This window comes from Ictidomys tridecemlineatus, chromosome 2, assembly GCF_052094955.1.
Source record: "Ictidomys tridecemlineatus isolate mIctTri1 chromosome 2, mIctTri1.hap1, whole genome shotgun sequence".
Taxonomy (NCBI): domain Eukaryota; kingdom Metazoa; phylum Chordata; class Mammalia; order Rodentia; family Sciuridae; genus Ictidomys; species Ictidomys tridecemlineatus.
The window spans coordinates 192,199,841-192,221,994 of NC_135478.1; the positions used below are offsets into that span (position 1 = coordinate 192,199,841).

Consider the following 22,154-nt stretch of genomic DNA (forward strand, 5'->3'; position numbering starts at 1 on the left):
CCACTTCATTAACTTTATGCTCAAGTTCCGTCAGCAATTGATTTTTAATGCCCATGTTCATCATTTATGAGCTCCTAGCATTCTTTATATACATTTTAAATTAAGCTTAATAAAATGGACTAGTTACATCATGATGCTCACTGCATCATCTATTTAAGGCATCCTAAAAAGTAATTCACAGAAGAGAACCAGAAAGCTGATGGGCTAGTGCAATCTTGTGATGCAAATTACTAATTATTAAATGGGGTCAAATGTGGCAGCTATAATCGCCCACTTTATTTGAAGTGATCTGAAAGTGCCAACATATCATGGAGTATACTTTTGGAAAACCAAGATAACATTGCTTTCATTTATTGTATTTCCATGGTACCTTTCAACTCTGGTTCCTAGTAATCCATGGACAGGTTGTTTGCATCACAACATATTTATTATTGATAGAAAGATAGAGAATTGTAAGTAGCTGTAGGTCACAACAAAGCAGATTAAAGTGAGCCAAGCACATAAGTTTTCAACATGGGTTCTAGCAATGACAATTCCACAGCCCACTAAACAACCTGTTTTGAAGAGTTACCTGGAATCATTCTTTTTTTTTTAATAAGAAGAAGTAATGTTTTTAATAAAGCAAGTATAAAAAAGTGTTTTAAGCAGGTTTTATAAGCCTGCTTATAATCAGCAGGACACTGTTAATGCTAGCTTTGTTGTTACTAAACTAAGTTAAAAATAAATTGCCAGAGGCTGGGTTGATTTGGAAGATATTCTTGAATTAATGATTAGAGAATAGCTAACAGTAATTAACACAGCCAGCCTCTGTGTAAACATCTGACATATTCAAACTCATTTCATCCTTTTAACAACTCTGTGAAAGAGGTACAACTATTATCCCTATCCCAGGGATAGGAAAATGAGGCAGAGAGGTCTAAGGAGGTAAAAATGGCTCACCCAAGATCATTCAGTAGGAAAGGGAGGGATACAACTTAGATGGTCTGGCTACAAAGCCTGATTGTCACCATTACATATAAACTTAGAATCTTAAAAACTGAGCCAATCATTCATTGGATTATTAGACTTTAACTGGCTTCTTTCTTTTCTAACAAAGAGACTTGCCCTGCACCTGCAGACTTTTAGGTCCCCAGAAAGAGGTCTTTTGGTCATTGGGAGTATATCCTTGAAAGGATTGTGAGACCCCCTTTCTGTTTCTTTCTCTTCTCAGCCACAAGGTAAGTGGATTTGCTCTATATCATGCTCCCACCATGATACACTGCTCTCCCACCCCTCACTCAGGCCTAAGATGAGGTCTGCCTCATCTTGGAGTGGAACCTGCAGAACTGTAAGCCAAAATAAACCTCTTCTCTCTATGCTGAGGATTTCTGGTATTTGCTATGCTGATGGAAAGCTAACTAACATACATGGACTTCTGCAAAATGAAGATGGGGGCATCGTAAATATTAATTCCAAAAATTCTAAGTGTTTAATATAATTCTATATCATATTTACATATCTGTTTATGCAAAAGTTTTTTGATTCAGCCTTGGTTAAAAATTATAGGAAACCATAAGTTACAATGATATTTGATTATTTATGTCAGAACATTCTAGAAACCTTAGGCACATGGAAAACAGAGACTGGAAGAGTTTTATTTAGAATTAAATTAATGTGTCATATACTACATTTTTGTATCTCGGCACCAAAGCTATCCTTCTTATTGCATTTGCTGCTGGGGCTGGGACTTTGCAAACCACATTTCTGCTTTGCCAGCAGGCTCCCTATCAAGTTGCATCATATGGTGGTGGTGGTAGTAGTGTGTGTTTGTGTGTTAGGGGAGATTGTTTAGAGTGTAAGTACAAGGTAGGAGGAGGAAGATACTACATGCTCCTTGCTGTCTGTTTCCTGTTCCTGGGAGCGTCAGTCCTGTAATGCTGCTTCTCCCCAAAATTCCGTCACATCATGATAATGGTAGAATCAGCCTGTTTGCACCTCTTCAGAGACACCAGGACTAGCTGCCTAGAGACCTCTCTTCAGAGATTGTGGTTCCTTCCCCAAGCTTTTAAATTTTGTTGTGTCCAACCTCTTCCTTTTGTTCCCCTAGCCCTTGGGGTGGGAGCTAGTTTCTGAAGTTGTTTCTTTATGTTCTCTTTTGTCTTTTCAGTTATGTAATTAACAACTTTATGAGTTATTAATAATTCTTCATGTTATGTTTTCTCTGTTAAATAACTAGCATGACTGTGGTATTCTGACAGGATCTTAATGCAGACAATGGATATGGGCCATGTCTCTTATTATTATGTCTCCTAAAACAGTCACATACTCTTCCTGAGTATCAAAGATCTCCCCATGGTACTCAGTTTTTTGTTAAATATAAATTTTGTTTTAACAAGGAAGCATGTTAAAGTATTGTTTTATTCCTTTTAAATTTTGGGTCAAACATTCTCTCTTTTAAAGTATAATGTTAGTCAGAATCATATCTACATGAATCATTTATCAGTTAGAAGAGCTCCAGAACCCAGGTATAATTACTCTATTTTTTAGCTTGGAAATAAAAATAAAGATGGTAATGCTAGCAGCTTAAAAAATAAACTCAATAGGAAGTCTGGATGATGATGATGATTCTTCTTCTCTCTTTGTCTTTCTTCTTCTTCTCTTCCTCCTCCTCCTCTTTCTTCTTTTTCTTCTTCGTCTTTGTCTTCATCTTCTTCATGATTTGCTATTGTAAGAGTTCAAAAACTTAAAAGGATAGTAGGAAGATTGCTAGCTCTATAAAGGGAGAGGTGATTATTTTGGGAGTCAATGATTATTTTTCCAAATTAAATTTAACTTTTGGCTTCCTGAAAGTCAAGACAATAATCATTGCTTTTAGAAACAAGTAAAATAGAGTTCCCTTTTCTTTCAGATATTAGACCTCTAATAATGGGAAGGGACAATCACCATGGTTCAGTGTTTTTCAGGACTAATAGGAAACATAAGGCTAAGAGAATCAACCATTAAATCAATGAAAGGGCTAATATTATAGGGCAAGAAAGACCTGGATTTTGAGTTTAAAAGATAGGAGCCAAATAATTTAGAAATTACCTTACAGAAGAGGGCTAAATAACAAATTTAAAGTGCTAGAAAAATATGTCAACCAAGAATTCTATACCCAGCAAAATTTGAGTGAACTTAGATCTGCCTAACAAGAAATAGCAGAAAAATCATCTTTAGATTGATAGAAAATAACATAGGATGGTAACTTGAATCCTCACAATGAAATAAAATGGCAGATAAGGGTAACTTTTAAAAAATCTATAAATTATCTTTTTAATGTTTTATTTAATTGTACCAAGAGACATAGGATTATATAAAGTAATTATAACACTGTTGTTATAATTACACTGTTATTGGGTTTATAATATAAGTTGAAATAATGTAGCAATAATAGCACAATGAAGGAGAAAGGAAAAACAATTATATTGGAGCAACTTTCCATATTTTTTTGGGGGGGGGTACCAGGGATTGAACCCAGGGGCACTTAACCACTGAACCACCTCCATAGTCCTTTATGTATTTTATTTTGAGACAGGACCACACTAAGTTGCAGAGGCTGGCTTTGAACTTGTGATTCTCTTGCCTCCTCCTCCCAAGCCACTGGGATTACTGGTGTATGCCACTGCACCTAGCAAGGTTGCATAATTTTACTGGAATTAAGTCTACATTAACCTGACATAACTGTAAGACACTGTGATGCACATAGTACTACCCAGTATAACTACTAAGAAAGTAACTCAAAAAATATTCTCAAAAGTTTGATGGAGGAGTTAAAATGATACACTTCTTTTGGCTCAAAAGAAGGCCCAAAAGAGGACTGATAAATTAAATAAAGATAAACATTACATGTGATATCTAGAAGACAAACAGAAAAATACAGACATATTTCTAATAAAATCAATAATTACATTAAAATTGATAGAACTAAAATAAAAAGCAGGGATTGTTGGACAGGATAAAAAAGAAAATGCAGAGTCTATGACACATTGATTGATAATAAAGGGATATTAACATAGTTAGAATGGTTACATGAATATATGACAAAATGGACTTTAAGGAAATAGTACTAGAGACAATGAGAGACACTTTATACTGATAAAATAGTCAGCATATCATGAAAATGAAACAATTTTAGGAGTGGGCCTTGTGGCACAGACCTATAATCCTAGTGACTTGGGATGCTAATGCAATTTTGAGCCCAGGCTCAGCAATTTATCAAGACCCTGTCTCAAGGAAAAAAAAAAAAGGAGAGGGCTGGGGGTATAGTTCAGTGTGGAGTGCTGCTGGGTTCAATTCCCAGTAGAAAAAAAGAAAAGAAAACAAAAACAAAAAAACAAAAAAAAAGAGAAAAGGAAAGTAAAACAATTTAAAATTTAGAACAAAATAGCCCGAAATCAAAATAAGAACTGAAAAAAAAAATCAAAAGAGCAATAGATAGCTTAAAAATTGTAGATTTTTAAAAAAAATTTTTATTGTTGGTTGTTCAAAACATTACATAGTTCTTGATATATCATACTTCACATTTTGATTCAAGTGGGTTATGAACTCCCATTTTATCCTGTATACAGATTGCAGAATCACATCGGCTACACATCCATTGGTTTACATATTGCCATACTAGTGTCTGTTGTATTCTGCTGCCTTTCCTATCCTCTACTATCCCCCTCCCCTCCCCTCCCCTCCCCTCTTCTCTCTCTACTCCATCTACTATAATTCATTTCTCCCCCTTGTATTATTTTCCCTTTCTCCTCACTTCCTCTTGTATGTAATTTTGTATAACCCTGAGGGTCTCCTTCCATTTCCATGCAATTTCCCTTCTCTCTCCCTTACCCTCCCACTCTCATCCCTGTTTAATGTTAATCTTCTTCTCATGCTCTTCCTCCCTACTCTGTTCTTAGTTACTCTCCTTATATCAAAGAAGACATTTGGCATTTGTTTTTTAGGGATTGGCTAGCTTCACTTAGCATAATCTGCTCTAATGCCATCCATTTCCCTGCAAATTCTATGATTTTGTCATTTTTTAATGCAGAGTAATACTCCATTGTGTATAAATGCCACATTTTTTTTATCCATTCGTCTATTGAAGGGCATCTGGGTTGGTTCCACAGTCTTGCTATTGTGAATTGTGCTGCTATTAACATCGATGTAGCAGTGTCTCTGTATTATGCTCTTTTTAGATAGTTGTAGTTTTGTGGATTGATTTCTGTGTCTTCTATTCTGTACCATTGGTCCACCCGCCTGTTTTGGTACCAGTACCATGCTGTTTTTGTTACTATTGCTCTATAGTATAGTTTGAAGTCTGGTATTGCTATACCGCCTGATTCACACTTCCTGCTTAGTATTGTTTTTGCTATTCTGGGTCTTTTATTTTTCCATATGAATTTCATGATTGCTTTCTTTATTTCTACAAGAAATGCCATTGGGATTTTGATTGGCATTGCATTAAACCTATAGAGAACTTTTGGTAATATCACCATTTTGGGAATGAAACTGAAAATCAACAATAAAAGAAGGAAGGAAAAATCATGCATCACTTGGAGAATGAACAATAGGTTACTGAATGATCAATGGGTTATAGAAGACATCAAGGAGGAAATTAAAAAATTCTTAGAGATAAATGGAAACACAGACACAACATATTGGAATCTATAGGACACACTGAAAGCAGTTATAAGAGGAAAATTCATTGCTTGGAGTTCATTCCTTAAAAAAAGAAAAAACCAACAAATAAATGATCTCATACTTCATCTCAAAATCCTAGAAAAAGAAGAGTAAAACAACAGCAAAAGAAGTAGAAGGCAAGAAATAATTAAAATCAGAGCTGAAATTAATGAAATCGAAACAAAAGAAACAATTGAAAAAATTGACAAAACTAAAAGTTGGTTCTTTGAAAATATAAATAAAATCGACAGACCCTTAGCCATGTTAACGAAGAGAAGAAGAGAGAGAACTCCAATTACTAGCATAAGGGATGAAAAAGGCAATATCACAACAGACACTTCAGAAATACAGAAGATAATCAGAAATTAATTTGAATCCTTATACTCCAATAAAATAGAAGATAGTGAAGGCATCGATAAATTTCTTAAGTCATATGATCTGCCCAGATTGAGTCAGGAGGATATAGACAACCTAAACAGACCAATATCAATTGAGGAAATAGAAGAAACCATCAAAAGACTACCAACTAAGAAAAACCCAGGACCAGATGAGTATACAGCAGAGTTCTACAAAACCTTTAAAGAGGAACTAATACCAATACTTTTCAAGCTATTTCAGGAAATAGAAAAAATGAAATTTCCAAATTTATTCTACGAGGCCAACATCACCCTGATTCCTAAACCTGACAAAGACACTTCAAAGAAAGAAAACTATAGACCAGTATCTCTAATGAACCTAGATGCAAAAATCCTCAATAAAATTCTGGCAAATCGGATACAAAAACATATCAAAAAAAATTGTGCACCATGATCAAGTAGGATTCATCCCTGGGATGAAAGGCTGGTTCAATATACGGAAATCAATAAATGTTATTCACCACAATAGACTTAAAAATAAGAACCATATGATCATCTTGATAGATGCAGCAAAAGCATTCGACAAAGTACAGCATCCCTTTATGTTCAAAACTCTAGAAAAACTAGAGATAACAGGAACATACCTCAATATTGTAAAAGCAATCTATGCTAAGCCTCAGGCTAGCATCATTCTGAATGGAGAAAAATTGAAGGCATTCCCTCTAAAATCTAGAACAAGACAGGGATGTCCTCTCTCACCACTTCTGTTCAACATAGTTCTCGAAACACTGGCCAGAGCAATTAGATAGATGAAAGAAATTAAAGGCATAAAAATAGTAAAAGAAGAACTTAAATTATCACTATTTGCTGATGACATGATTCTATACCTTTCAGACTCAAAAGGGTCTACAAAGAAACTATTAGAGTTAATAAATGAATTCAGCAAAGTGGCAGGATATAAAATCAACACGCATAAATCAAAGGCATTCCTGTATATCATTGACAAATCCTCTGAAATGGAATTCACAATATCCTCAAAAAAAAAAAAATAAAATACTTGGGAATCAACCTAACAAAAGAAGTGAAAGACTTATACAATGAAAACTACAGAACCCTAAAGAGAGAAATAGAAGAAGATCTTAGAAAATGGAAAAATATACCCTGTTCATGGATAGGCAGAACCAACATCATCAAAAACTGTAGATTTCAGGGCTGGGGTTGTGGCTTAGTGGTAGAGAGCTTGTCTTGTATGTGTGAGGCACTGGGTTCTATCCTCAGCACCACATTAATAAAAAAACCCTATAGATTTCAATGCCCCACTTTCAATACTGAATAAATCAGGAGACATAAAATCAAACAGATTATAGAAGAATTAAACATCATTGTCAGTCCATTTAACTTATATGGTATAGATTGTGATGAGTTAAGATGCATACATTTACAGCCAAGGCAACCAATTCATATGAGAAAGGAGAATGTTTTCCACAAAGAATGCTAAGACATTTGGCTATTCATGTGCCAAAACAAAAGATGAGAAACGAATAAACTTAGAGCCTTCCCACTATATAAAAAATCAACTAAAAATGGATTCTAGAGACTTAGATGAAAGAAATGAAATTACAGGGAGTAACAAGAATGGTGGAATGTGTTGGTCATCATTATACAAAGTACGTGTATAAAGACTTGAATTGAATGTCAACACACTTCATATACAAACAGAAATACAAAAAACATGGTATTTATGTGTATTAAGAATTGTAATGCAAAAAAATAAAAAATAAAAAGAATAGCGTTACCTTAGATTAGGTAGAGGGAAGTGAAAGGAGGGGAAGGCACAGGATGTGGGGACAAGAAAAATATTAAAATGAAATGGACATCATTACTGTATGTATGTGACTGTATGACCAGTGTGATTCTACAATATGTATATTCAGAAAAATGAGAAATTATATCCCATCTACGTATGATACAAAGTATATAAGTATATTCTACTGTCATGTATGAAATTATAAAACTTCTAAAAGAAAATCTCTGTGACATTGGGTTAAAAAAGATTTCTTAGAGATGACACAATTAAATCATGACCCATTAAAAAAAAGTTGACAAACTGGATTTCTAAATTAAAAACTGTTGGTCTTTAAAAAACATCATTAAGATCTGCATTTGGGGTAAAATTGGGAGTTCATAACCCACTTCAATCTAATGTATGAAATATGATATGTCAAGAGCTTTGTAATGTTGTGAACAACCAATAAAAAAAAATAAAAAAATAAAAAAAGAGAGAAAAAGAGATTCAAAAAAAATAAAAAAAATAAAAAAAAATAAATCTCAGCTGCAAGTAGATGTTTTTTTTGAGCCCCTAACCCAGAAAGTCAACAGAGGGGAATTATCTAGGAAAAGCTGTCAAAATCCCCCCCCCAAAAAAAAAACATCATTAAGGAAACAAAAAGAGGAGGAGGAAACATTCGCAAACCATTTATACAGTAACTAGTCTAACATCCAGAATATCTAAAGAACTCTAAAAATCACAAAATTACAAGTAACCCAATTTAAAAGTGAACAAAAATATTGACCTGGTGTTTCACTAAGAAAATGATCATAGGGCTGGGGTTGTGGCTCAGTGGTAGAGTGCTTGCCTAGCATGCGTGAGACAGTGGGTTTGATCCCCAGCACCACATAAAAATAAACAAATAAAGCTATTGTCTCCATTTACAACTAAAAAAATTTTGAAAATAAAATGATTTGACAAAGGATAGATATCGAGAATACCTAAGAAACACCAAAAACTTAAGAATAATAATATTAATAATAATCTGATTAAGAATGGGAAAAAGTCTAATAGATATTTTTTTTAAAGGGAGTCACACAAATGGCCAAAAAGCATATGAAAAAAATGTAAACACCATGAATCATCAGGGAAATTCAAATCAAAATTGCCATGAGATATAAAGTTACTTCAGTTAGAATGAATATTATGATAACAAAAAAATATAACAAATGCCAATAAGGATGCAGATACAAGGGGAACTTTCACACACTGTTGGTGGAAATATAAATTAATATAGCCATTATGGAAAATAGTATGGTTATTCCTAATAAAATTTAACAATAGAACTTCTATGTGATCTGGTAGTTCTTCTACTGTGTATATACCCAAAAGAAATGAAATCAGTGTGTCGGAGAGACATCTGCACTCCCATGTTTATTGCAGCACTATTCACAATAGTCAGGAAATGAAAACAACAGGAATAGTGACCAACTGAAGAGTGGAAAGAGAAAATGTGGTACATAAACACCATAGAATACTATTCACCCAGAAAAAAAATGAAATCTTTCATTTGCAGCAACATGGATGAAACTGGAGATCATTATGTTAAGTGAAATAAGGCAGGCACAGAAAGACAAGTTCTGTATGATCTCACTCATGTGTGGAATCTAAAAACATTGATAGGTAAAATTTGAGAGCAGGAATGGTGGGTACCAGGGGCTGGGGAGCTAACAAGGGAGGAGAGAGAGTAGGGAAATGTTGATTGATGAGTGTTGAGTTACAATTAGGAGGAGGAGGAGGTTCTGGTGTGCTATTGTACAATAGGGTGACTATAGAGAACAACAATTTTCTGTACATTTCAAAAAGTTAGGAGAAAAGAGTTTGAGAGTTTTTAACAGACAAATGATAAATCTTTGAAGACATAGACACGTCTAATCTGACTTACCCGTTATACCATGTATACATGCATAGAAATATCACATGGCATTCCATTAATATGCTCGAGTTTTATGTTTATGTATTAGTTAAAAACTTAATTTAAAAAGAAGAAAAAAGAAAAAATATGTGAATGGCTAATTAGCCAATGAAAAGATGCTTATCATTAGAGAAGTCCTAATGAAAACCACAAAGAGGGCTGGGCATGAAGCTCAGTGGTAGAGGGCTTGCCTTGAGTGTGTGAGGCCCTAGCTTTAATCTCCAGTGCTACAAATATAGAATAAATAAATAAGATCACAGTTAGATATCAATCCACATCTATCAGCAAGGTTATTTTTAAAAAACAGATAATAAAAAACAAAAACAAAAACAAAAAAACAAAACCAGATAATCTCAAGTGTGAGTAAGTGTGTGAAAAATCTGGAATCCTCCTATACTGCTGATGAGAATGTAAAACAGCACAGCCACTTCAGAAAACTCTCTGGCAATTGCTCCCAAGTAAAACAACTTGGTACTAATAAATTATTATATTAACATAGTCAACTCAGCATTAACTAGAAATTTTGTTCCTAGTGATCTACCAATAAAAGGAAAACAAATGTCCATACAAAGACTAGTACATCAATACTTACAGTATTGTAAGTAGCAGTATTCATATTAGCAAAAAAAAAAAAAAAAAAAAAAAAACAACCCTGAAAGTTACCCAAATCTCCATTATCTAATAAAGGAAAAACAATGATACAGAATGTTTTTATCATAAGCATCTCCGTGCTGCCCTTTTATAACCACACTCCAACTCCTTTCCCTTCTTCCCTACCCTCCCACTGGAAACTGTTCTCCATTATTATAATTTTTTAATTAGGGAAATAATATAAAATGGAGTTATACAGATAGTATCAAACCATTAGGATTGGAATTTTTACCCTCTGCACAATTCTCCAAAACTTTATCCAAATTGTTTCATCTATTCATGATCCACTTCCTTTTGTGGTGGCATACCACATGACCACTGTTTGTTTAAGTTGCTAGAAAACATTTAAGTTGCTTTAATTCTTTCACTTTTACAAATAAAGCTGCTGTAGACACTTGTGTACATTATGTGAACATAAGCTATCATTTTTCTTAGATAAATGCCCAAGAGCGAAGTGCTGGGTCCTAAGAGCAGTTTGCATATTTATTTGGAAGAAACTGCCGAACTGTTTACTGGAATAGCTGGGGATTAAATTTAAGAATAATTCTGTTTATTGTTAACACTAACCAGACAAGAAAGAGAAAAAAGAAACCACACCTGTGTTCAAGATCTTCTATAAGAATAGGAAAGAAGTCTATTCAGACTCTCTTATTTTCAATAAATGAGAAAAGATGACAGTGCATTATTATCCAGCTGTCTTTGAATGGAAAACAATTTATTAATAAAATTAATTTAAAAATTTATAAACAATTTCAAAGTTGACCTAAGAGGTCAACAACAATATGTCCACAGTATCTTGATGTAATATTTGGCATTAAGCAGACTGAATTTTTTTTGCTCAACATTTTGGGTTAAAATACAGAAAATATATTCCTTATGTACCCAAATACATAAACCTATTTATCTTGGTTTATTTTTTATTAAAGAAAAATCCCTTGGAAAGATGGAAATATTTTCTCTTCCAAAAACAAGACAAACTCTATCTTTTGAGGATAAAAAATAAAAATTTCAGAAGATTTTTGAATAATTTAGAAAGTTCTAAGCCTTGAGGCATAATATTCCCATTATGAAATTATTACTGCACAGCAAGTAATTTTGGACTAAGTCATTCTCTCAAATTCTGAAATCAACAGAAATTATGAGCAAAAGAAATTCATATTCTGTACACAGTGAGCTGCTCCCAGCCATAAAGCTTCTCAGTTCATTGAGAATGTATGTATCCTAAACCAGACATAAAAGCCATCCTGGGATCTGCCTGTATGAAGACTATTTAGGAATTCTTCCTCCACTTACCAGCAGTCTGGATTCCTGCCTGCTGCCCTTTGGATATAGTTTTAAGTTTGTTCCCCAAAGTTCAGGTGTTGTCTTAGTGTGCTGGTAAGACCTTATGACCTCAGGAGAGATTATTGGCTCCTTTACTCTCTGGCTTCCTGGTTAGAGAACTGATCTCTCATCTCTTACATGCCATTTGGCTGTTGCCATGGGGCTCTCACCCAAGTGTGTGCTATGCTTTTTGGAATTTCAGCACCCAACACTGTGACCTAAATAACTATTTTTTCTTTATAAAGTTATCCTGCCTCAGGCATTTCATTATAATAACAAAATTGACTAATATACCTCCCATTATGATATCAGCCTTTTATGCCCCTTTCTATACAATTCTGCTCAGCCATCTCTGAATGTCTGATTGTAGGAAGATCCTAGCTCCAAAAAACATCTGGGCAGCTCCCTAGAAATCCTACTTGCTATGAGGTTTTCTGCTTCCTTTTAAGTGACAAAGGTCAATTCTCATCCATGATGATACATTCATCCCCACTTTTTCCATATTGGAGCTGCTACTCTTTCTCTGTTCCTATCACTTTTAGCTATTATCAACATACATTCCATCTGCTACATTTGTATTAATTTATTATTGTCATATGGACAGTAAAATTTTTATCTAAAATATTTTTATAATTAGTCCATGAGTACTCCTTCCTTTCTCATAATTACATACTTAATGAAGGGTTTTAATTGATTAACAGTGCAATACTGGCTTACTTGAAGGATTTATAACCTTTTTATATATTCAACAAATATAACACATATTCATTGAATGCCTACTATTTCTACTGTGATCATCACTGAAGATTCTGTGGTGAAAAACATGGATGTATTTTTTTTCCCTAACAGTAGAGAGAGACATTAAGAAGATTGTCACAAGTAATTATTATGTTAGAAATAATGGGGGAAAATATATGCTAGGCATGTATACATTAAGAAACTTGAAATAATATGGCAAGAATGATAGGCTAGGAAAAAAATCACGTTGGAGCTGAGACCTGAAAATGATTGGAGTTAAGAGAGCTCAGTGGAAACAGTGTAAAGAGAAGAATTTTGGCATAGACAAGAACATAAATTTGTACATGTATGAGTATGTAAAAAACAACAAATCCCACCATAGGGCACAACTATAATGCATCAATAAGAAATATGGAGCAAAGAACCCACCGACCCTCGCTGTTGCTGGAGCTCAGAGCTGAGGCGTGAGAGCTGGGAGGTAGACAGGAGCCACACCCTGCCTGGTCGAGTAGCTCTACATTTTATTCCAGTTGCATTCAAAAAAATTTTTAAGCAGATTGGCACTTTATTTCATTTTCCAGGAGTGATTCTTTTCAAGTCGTCATTCTGGCTTAGATTGGCGGAGAACATGAAGGGATATCATTTAGTAGCCTTTTAGAGACGTTCAAGGGAGAAATGATAGATTTTTTAGATTATTGTGTTGGCACTCAAGAATGAGAAAAATGCCTTCGAGGTAAAAAGATGTGGATTGTGGCCCAAGTGACTGATGGGGTAGAAAAGATTCAGGGGACGTATGTACATTCAGTTGGGACATCTTGAGTACAGGCCTAGGACACGAGTTCTACAAGGACAGAGTTTTTGCCTGTCTTGTTCCTGGCCACAGCCCAGATGAGACAGTCACGTAGAGGTCTTGAATCAACAGTGAGACTGTGTGTATAACTTAGAAGAGAAACATGGCTCAAATTTAAAATGTGGAAGTCACCCATCTACAGATGCTATCAGAAACTAGGAGAAGGATGAGTTCTGCATAGGAGTGGAGACTGCTGCGAGAAGACAGAGACAAACTCCAGGATTGGTGGTCAGCTTACTTCCTAGCAGTCCTCTGTAACACCAACCATGGTGGACCAGGCACTTGATGACCAGATTCTGTGTGAAACCCAGTGTATGTAGTTCACGCTCTGAGGGACCCAAACGTGTTCAGGTCCCAGTATTTCCATTGCTGCACTGAATTCGGATCGGCCTTAGGAAGATTAAAGCATTCATTCCTATGCTTTAATGACTTTCTCCTTGCTCCTTCATTGAAGAGAAATGGATGTCAGGAAATTAGGAAAATGGATTAGTCTAAAATGCAATCTGGGGTTGAAATACTGATGGAAGATAAAAAAAAAATCAATTCTCTACGCTTTCCATCTATCAGGGCCCAAGTCAGATGACTAATAAACATTTTTAGCCAAGAAGGCATTTCCGTGGGATCACAGATACATTCTGTTTTAGATCCTCTTGTCAGTTTGTGAGCCTCTAAAACTCTAGTTAATGAAATTCAAAGAGTAAACATGACTGTTATCACAATGATTAATATGCCTATTGTATCATTAGTTGAGTTGACTTAAAATTTTTCTGAATACTACTAACATGCTCATAATATGACTTTAAAAAAAAAGGCTGTTAATCCAATAAATATGCTGTTAGCCCAGCAAAAATGCAAACGGGTCATTCTATAAAATGGGAATAATGATGTGACTGCTTCATAAGATTACTGTGAAAATTAAATGAATTAACATTTGGAAAGCATTCAGCACATGGCAAGCCGAATTCATTTTGGTGGCTGTTGCTGGTACATATAAACATAATTCCTGTTTATATGTATTAGAGATTATCATTAGGGTGGGATCTTAGCTATGTTGGAATTATAATCGTTTTTTAAAAATTTATTTCACTGGTTACTAAGCAAGAATTTTGTGTATAAATAAAATAGCTTCCAAGGCAGTAGAAGGGCCACTATTCAAAATAATTCTTTAAGCACATAATTTGTTTTTTTCCAGGAACACCAAAGATGCCCATAAGAAAGTAAATTTCCCTTCTGCTGCCACATTCCCCCAGCAGCTGTTCCAATTTGCCTCTGTGACACCCTGACAGAATTGGTTCCAGACTGGGTTAGAAGGGAGTGTGTTACAAGCATTGAGATGGCAGAATGACCTTGGATGATAACTCTCTCTCAGTCTGAAAGTCATTCATTTCCTCTTTCCATTATCAGTCCTCCTTCCCTTTTCCATCTCCTTTCCTACTTTATGTTTCCCCCATGACAACTCTGATTCCTCTTCCTGATCCTCAGCTACTGTCCTCGTCCTTCTCAGTGCTTCCTGAAATACCAGATGCAGCTGACTATGGGGCTATGTCTCAGCACCATTCTAATCTACTTTCTTGATTCCACTCTTCACTCAAACAAAAATTTGCAAATTTTAGAAAATGGAAACCAATTTATGGTGACTGAAAGTATATCAGTGGTTGCACAAGAGTGAGAAGGAGTCCACAAGGAGATGAAGGAGGGGCGAATTACAAAATAGCATGAGGTAACTTCTGGAGGTGATGAGTATGTTCATTATCTTGACTCTGGTGCTGGTTTCACAGGTCTCAAAATTCATTATCTTGTCCATTTCAAATGTGTGCTATTGCATATCTAGACTAATTATATCTCAGTAAAGCTCTTTAAAAATTGTATACTCACCCCCAACTACTAATATGGTATGTGATAATAATATATTTCCTAAAATTATGCTGACCCTGCATTCTTGGAATAAATCTCACTTGCTCGTGACTTATTATCTTCTTAATGTGGTGTTAGATCCTGTTTGCTACTATATTATTAGTTTTACTTCTGGAACTTTTTACTTTAACTTTCATTTGTTTGAATAGCTGTTTTATATTTAGTTTTGGAATATTCCATGATCTGAATTCCATAGGATGGAAATCTATCATTTGTTGTAGTCCAGACCTCATGGTTCATTTTTATTGTGTTTGGGAATTTCTCACTGGGAATCTATCTTTGTTTAAATCTAATATGCAAGAATCCCCGGGGCTTAAAGAAGAAGTGATTTCCCCAAGAGTTGCATTTGTTTACACCAAGCACCAGGAAGTGCTACTAACGTGGGACTACTTTATTTTCTCAGTTTGGGATTTTTCTGACTCAATGTATAGTATAAATTCAAACTCCCAAATCACAGAAATATGAGTAAAGTTAAAAATGCCAAGGGGAAAAATATTGTCTTTTTATGATTGTTGGTGATTTTCAGCCAATGTTACAGCACAGAGAGATAATTTCCTGCTAGTTGCCTTCAGCTGCTTTTCGGATTCTTTTTTCCGTACACATTATTGCATTGAGATTATATTCCTTTTGTGGTGGGGGGGCTTCACTTTATATGAAGCCTGAGCTTAATTTACTTGTCTTACATATGCACAAAGTATACCCTCTCATTTCCTTAGAGATTACAAACCCCAGAGCTTTGGATTAGGTATGAGCATCTGCCCCAGGGTAAGTCAGCCTTTTATATTCCCCTCGGCCCTGATTCCAGCTCACAGCTTTTTCTTTTGGCTCTTGGGTATCTCCTTTATTTCTTGAAAACTCAGCGATGTTTTAAAATGTATTTTTTTGTTGTTCAGGATTTGTATGTAATTCAGGAGGATGCCTCTCAGAATATCAGATTCATAGGACTGCTAAAAGTGGTTCCCCACTCTGTCTTAGGTATGAGAAACTTCTCTTTATTAAAATGAACCCCTTTGTATCACATGATCTGGTCGCCTCATTTCATCAGTAGAAAACTCATGCGTTTTTCTCAAATTAAGCTCTTGGACTTTTAAAGACGCTAAAGACCTTTAGAAAATTGTTCATACTCTCCAGGAATTTTTTTTGAGTTGTTGATTATGGCCAGTGTGGATGGTAGATAAAACCCACCAAATACTAGTAAAAGCTCTAGTATATTACTAAGATAAGAAGAAGAGATGTGAATTTCTTAGGTATATGATTCTTCCCAGTAGGAAGACTTTTTTTTCCCAAATAGCCACTAGGATTTGGATTTGCAAATCATTAGGATTTGTATTTATTAACTAATTCACTGAATCATTACCAATGGCCACAATCACTATACCACTGAAACAAAGAACTCTGTCTCAGAGGACAACTGCAGCCATCTGCCTTTCCCAGAGTAAAGCACCAACGCTACTTCAGTGAAATCTGAAATATCCTTACAAGACTGAACCAGATAGATCAAGTCAAGCTAAAGAGTTCTAATCCACCTGCCACAATCAAGCACAGATTGTGTGAGAAACAACAAAACTGGTTCCCATGTCGATCAAGATTGATTTTTCTACCATGAGTAAAAAAATGACAAAGTAAAAAAGATGGCTAAAATGAGTCCTGATGATTAGGATGGCGCTAACACAGGTTCCATTAATAAGGGCCACACTGGCTTTTGTTATTTAGTCTTTTTTTTTTTTTTTTTTTTTTAGCCATTTTCAATTTTTTCTTTGTGTCTTTCCAGGCTAATCTATCCATAGGTGGGTCATTTTCACCTGGAAAAGAGAGGGTCTTACCGTTGCCAGCTCTGACCAAGCCAGTGCCAGCTCTCTCTGGCTGCTTCTGACCTACACTTCATCTCCTTTTAAACTCTTTGTTTAGTGGTCCTCCAATTGTGGTATGCAGTAAAAGTCAATGGGAACATGTTAAAAATGTTTTTAGATGTCCTGGTTCAACTTTAATAGATGAGAACTGAGCGTGGCACCTGGAGAGTCGCTAGGGGAGCCAACACTACACCCAGAGAAACACTCAGTGGCCAGTCCCAGGTTCCCACTGACTGCAGAAGCCCTTTGGCAATTGACACCCCCCCACCCCCCCACCCCCGCCCCCGCCCCCGTCCCAGTACCTGCTTACTTGTCTGGCTGACCCTATGGGGACTACTACTCACAATGACTCTTTGGCCCTTCCCTACATTTGCCTGAGGCTTTATCTAGATTGGCTGGAGGACCAGGCTTAAGCATCCTCTTGCCTCATCCCATCACCCCAACAAATCCCACCACCCCAAAACATTTGAGCCTCCTGATGAAAAACTGAATGTGATTTTTCAAGCTTAACATTGTGTGCTGTTACAAAGACTTACCTCCCTCAGATCCCCTGGCCAAGGCTTCCTTGTGGCAAGTGGGGACTTTGACTTCTACACAGTCCTTTCTATTCCTAGTCACCCACCATGAAGCTTCAGGTGTCTTTCATTCAAAGATTCCTCAACAGAGGAGGCATGCACTTGACCCTATTCTAATGAGAAAAAGAGATCAGGGGAAATGGGAGCTTTCTCCCATTTTAGCTGTGGCTTCTTTTTTATTTTATTTTATTTTTTGGTACCAGCGATTAAACCCAGGATGCTTAACCACCGAGCCCAACCTGTATTTTATTTAGGGATAGGTGGGGTCTCACTGAGTTGATTAGAGCCTTGATAAATTGCTGAGGCTGGCTTTGAAATTGCAATCTCCTGCCTCAGCCTCCCAAGCCACTGGCATGGAGTGTGCACTACCATGCCCAGCTCATCTTAGCCTCTTGCTTACACTATTGCAATAAGTGGGTAAAGGTATCCTTGCTACTTTTTTTTTTTTTTCTGGTTGCTTTAATCAGTTACTCGGACACTTCTCACTCTCCAGCTTAACTGAACTCCTGACACTCATGAGAGGCCCTGAATCCAAACCACTTATTTTCAGAAATGATGTGAGATACTACTGGCTCTTTCCAGCTGCTTAGTTTTGGGGTAATTTGTTACACAGCATTTGATAGCTAATACTATACCTTTCTCACTTGTCTTATGTTCATCAACATTTTCATCCATTTCAAAGGGTTTTTCACATTTATTATCCCACTTCTTCCTAAATAAAGACAGGAATCATCCTTTGTGCTAGGCACTATATTAAGCATTCACATACAATACCTGAGAAAATTGCCCAACAACTTTTTGGGGGTAGTCTTTTTATTTTCTCTGATTTAGAGGTGAGGGCATTGAGAGGCTAGATGTTAATAATCGGCCTCAAATGATGTAAATAAGTAGAACATGGATATTCAAACCCTCCTTTCTACCACTACACAAGAAAATAGAGCCTGGAGCTGTGAAGCTATCTGTTTAAGGACACACCGCTGACGGTCCTAGAGAAAAAAAACCCAGAATTTAGGTCTCCTGACTGCCCACCCAGGATTCTGGGAAAACCGCTGGGATTTGTGAACAAATTTAGAAACCATTCTCAGCTGCCAGCTGGACAGAGGGCATGGCTCAGAGGTTTAGTGACAGGAAGCCTTCTAAATGTGTCAAAATCTTGTGCAATCCTGTGTTTCTATCTGAATCTTGGGACAATAATCCAAGAGTCCTCACATTCTGGTGGCCTGCATTGAGTCTTCTCACACTCTCCACGCCAAAAAAAAACTGACCCAGAATGACAGGAAAGAGTGGGAATAAAGTACACACTGTAGGGATGGTTCCAAGGATACCGACTCTGTGGGAAGCTGTGTCCCAGGGATGTATGGGTTGTAGTAGAATACGAATTTAGGAAGATGATTTTCTGGAATTAAAAGTTCAGTAATTCAGACTTATTAAGTTGTAATTCATGTTAATTCAGGAGAGCACGTGAGCTAAAGCTGCACATTATGGCATAATAGTATGATGATATTATTGGAAGAAAGAATGCTTAAGCTATTTGAGGGAAGACTTCTCATCTTTAAATTCTTCAGAGCATTTTTTTTTAAGTTTTCCATCTGATAAGTTGGATAAGGCTCTAAAAAGGAGTTCAGTCGATGTCAGTGGCTCCCTGAAGGGATCTTGTAGCAAATGCAGAGTCTCAGGCTTTCTTCTCTCAGATTAGATTCTTTTTTTTCCTTTACCATATTTTTGTTGGCCTATTACAATTGTGCTTAATGGTGGGATACACTGTTATATATTTACACATATGCACAATATAACAATATAACTTGATTAATATCATTCTCCAGAATTTCTCCTTTACCTCCTCTCCTTCTTTCCCTGGTTCCTTTCCTCTACTTTACTGGTGTCCCTTTTATTTTTAAAAAATTATCCCCCAAACAGCAAAAAAAAAAAAAAAAAGAAAAGAAAAAAAAGAAAATTCCTCTCTAACTTCCACATGTGAGAGAAAACAGGACTTTTGACTATTTCAGACTTTATTTGCCTTTCAAGTTCCATCCATTGCCACCTGTGTCCTGGGTGCCTAGTTCTTAAAATACGGCCACATGCTTCTGATGCACTAGGTTTACACACAGTTGCTGGGGAATCATCACTGATGTGCTAATTATACAAACCATGCATCTTATCTTGTTTACCAAAACAGATGCCCCAAGGACTTCCCATAAAAATTGGAGTTTAAAAATGCTTTGGGAAGCCGAGCACAAATGGCGCATGCCTGTGATCCCAGCGGCTCCCAAGGCTGAGGCAAGAGGATAGCAAGTTCAAAGCCAGCCTCAGCAAAAGCGAGGTGGTAAGCAACTCAATGAGACCCTGTCTCAAAATAAAAATACAAAATAGGTCTGGGGATATGGTTCAGTGACCAAGTGCCCCTGACTCCTGAATTCAATCCCTGGTACCCTCCTTCCCCCACAAAAAAATGCTTTGGGAAATTTTCCATTTCTAGTTAAATATACTGGAACTTTACCGTTTATTGATTTTTCCTTGCTGCAGTTATAGTAGATCAGTATAATTTCATTGCTATTAGCTTTTTCCCCCACTCCCCACAGATTTCATCACCAGGACAATGTACCTGGAACATGAAGCCCCACTTCAGTCTCTCAAAACAGATTTTAAAAAGTAAAATTTAAGAAATAACTCTCCTACCATATCTCATGTCTGGATGGGTTTGGAAATGGTCCCTTGCCTGATCTGCAGTTTTATTGTCAATAACAGTATCCTTGTACCTTGTTCCAGCGGAGGGTTCTTTTCTGGTGTTTTAGATTTCATCAATGATCTTTCTGTATTCTAGATCCCAAGGACTGGAATTCCACCAGTGAGCCTGGTAGGGGCCTTTTGAACTTCCTGGTTTGACCGATGACCGTGCCTTCTACCAGATTTCGCCCCCGTGGTCCACCTGAATACAGTTATTACCTTCTGCCATCCACCAAGGGAACTTCCTCCACCACCTGCCCCACTCTGCAGGGGCCGGCTTTTCTCTATGCCCCTCTCCCAGCCCAGTTCAAGTTCTGAGAGATTGTGTTTATATTCTTAGAAATTCTCAGACATGCAGGATTTCCTGAAACAATTATCTCTGGTATTTTTAAGGTATACTAAATCCCTCTGGTTGTAATCACATAAAAGTCACTTCTAGAAAAAAGTACCTCTGAACCAATTTAAAAAATAAAATAAAATGAGCTATTAAAATCAAAACCTTGCATTTTAAGGGAATTTTAATTCTCTGATTTTTTTTTTTTTAGGAGAGCCCTTTGTATTTTATTCAAACTCATGAATAATGGATGACATTTCTTTTCAGATGTCTCATTACATTTGCAGCATACAAAGTTTCTTAAAATGGCCTCCTGTCAAATACGTATGATTTCTATTTGTCTGCTGTTAATGTAATTGACTAAACACTCGATTCTACTGATTATGCTTTCCCTTGTAAACCACTTACTTTGTAGGCATAAGCAGCTGTGTTTATGCTTCTGTGATTTTCGGGTTTCATTATGAAGTTTTCAGCCTGCGATTTGAGAGCAATAGGCATCCTAAGCACCCAGGCACCAGCTGGCAAGTTCTTTACCCATAAAGGCTCTTTTCCATCAGCACTTGTATATGACATATGTGATACATGTATGCACATTAAAACCACTGCAACCGGTCATTGTGAACACGTGAACATTGGGAACACAAGAAGAAAACACTTACTTTTCAGGAAAGAATTGATCAACAAAGATCTGCATTTATCCAACAGCACCCGTGCTTCCTCTCTTGCCTTTTCCTTAAACTGAGAACTGTGGTTTAACTTAGGAGTTTGGTATAATTATTCACAGAGGATGTAGTGAAGAGAGGCAGGCAGAGAGAGAGAAAGGGAGAAAGACTGGCAGACAAAAGCAGTTACCAAGAGGAAACCCACGTTAGATAAATAGCAGGAAGGGAACTGAGGAAGGAGGTTGAGGGGAACTACTAAGGTATGGAAGAAATAGAGTGTGACAATCAGGCTGGCTCAGGAGTCCCCCTGGAGCGTCATCCAAGCCTCTGGAGCACTGTATTGAACAACGCCTTCCCAAATCCCCCCACTCACTCCCTGGTAACCACTACTGTCTACTTCTCTTCCCTTGACTACTTCTATTCCTTTGACTAGTTATAAAAGATGAGTATGTTCCAAAAATTTGCTGTACAGCATACAGTTAACAAGGTATTATGTATTTAAAATTTTGTCAAGAGAGTAGGTGTCCTGTTAAGTGTTCTTACCATAAAAACAAACAAACAAGCAAGCAAAAAAAAAAAAAACCCAACAAGTCACAGAGAGACACAAGGAAACCTTTGGAAGGACTGGATCTGCTTATTAAATTAATTATGGTGATGGTGACATGAGTGTATATCTGTGTTCAAATTCACCCAGTTCGATACTCTAATTATGTACAAAAACCATGAAGGATTTTGTTGTTCAACTTAGGAGTGTT

At 36.4% G+C, this 22,154-nt stretch overlaps 1 long non-coding RNA gene across 2 annotated transcripts; it reads left to right on the forward strand.

Annotated features, from left to right (window-relative positions):
- Positions 1 to 881: 881 nt before the first annotated feature.
- LOC144370307 (uncharacterized) lies at positions 882 to 20,901 on the forward strand. Of its 2 annotated transcripts, none has more exons than XR_013430273.1 (3): positions 882 to 1,217; positions 16,148 to 16,229; positions 20,501 to 20,901. It is a non-coding gene; the product is annotated as an uncharacterized LOC144370307 (long non-coding RNA). The 2 variants fall into 2 exon arrangements; XR_013430272.1 differs by lacking the exon at positions 16,148 to 16,229 and adding an exon at positions 19,856 to 20,002.
- Positions 20,902 to 22,154: the final 1,253 nt, after the last annotated feature.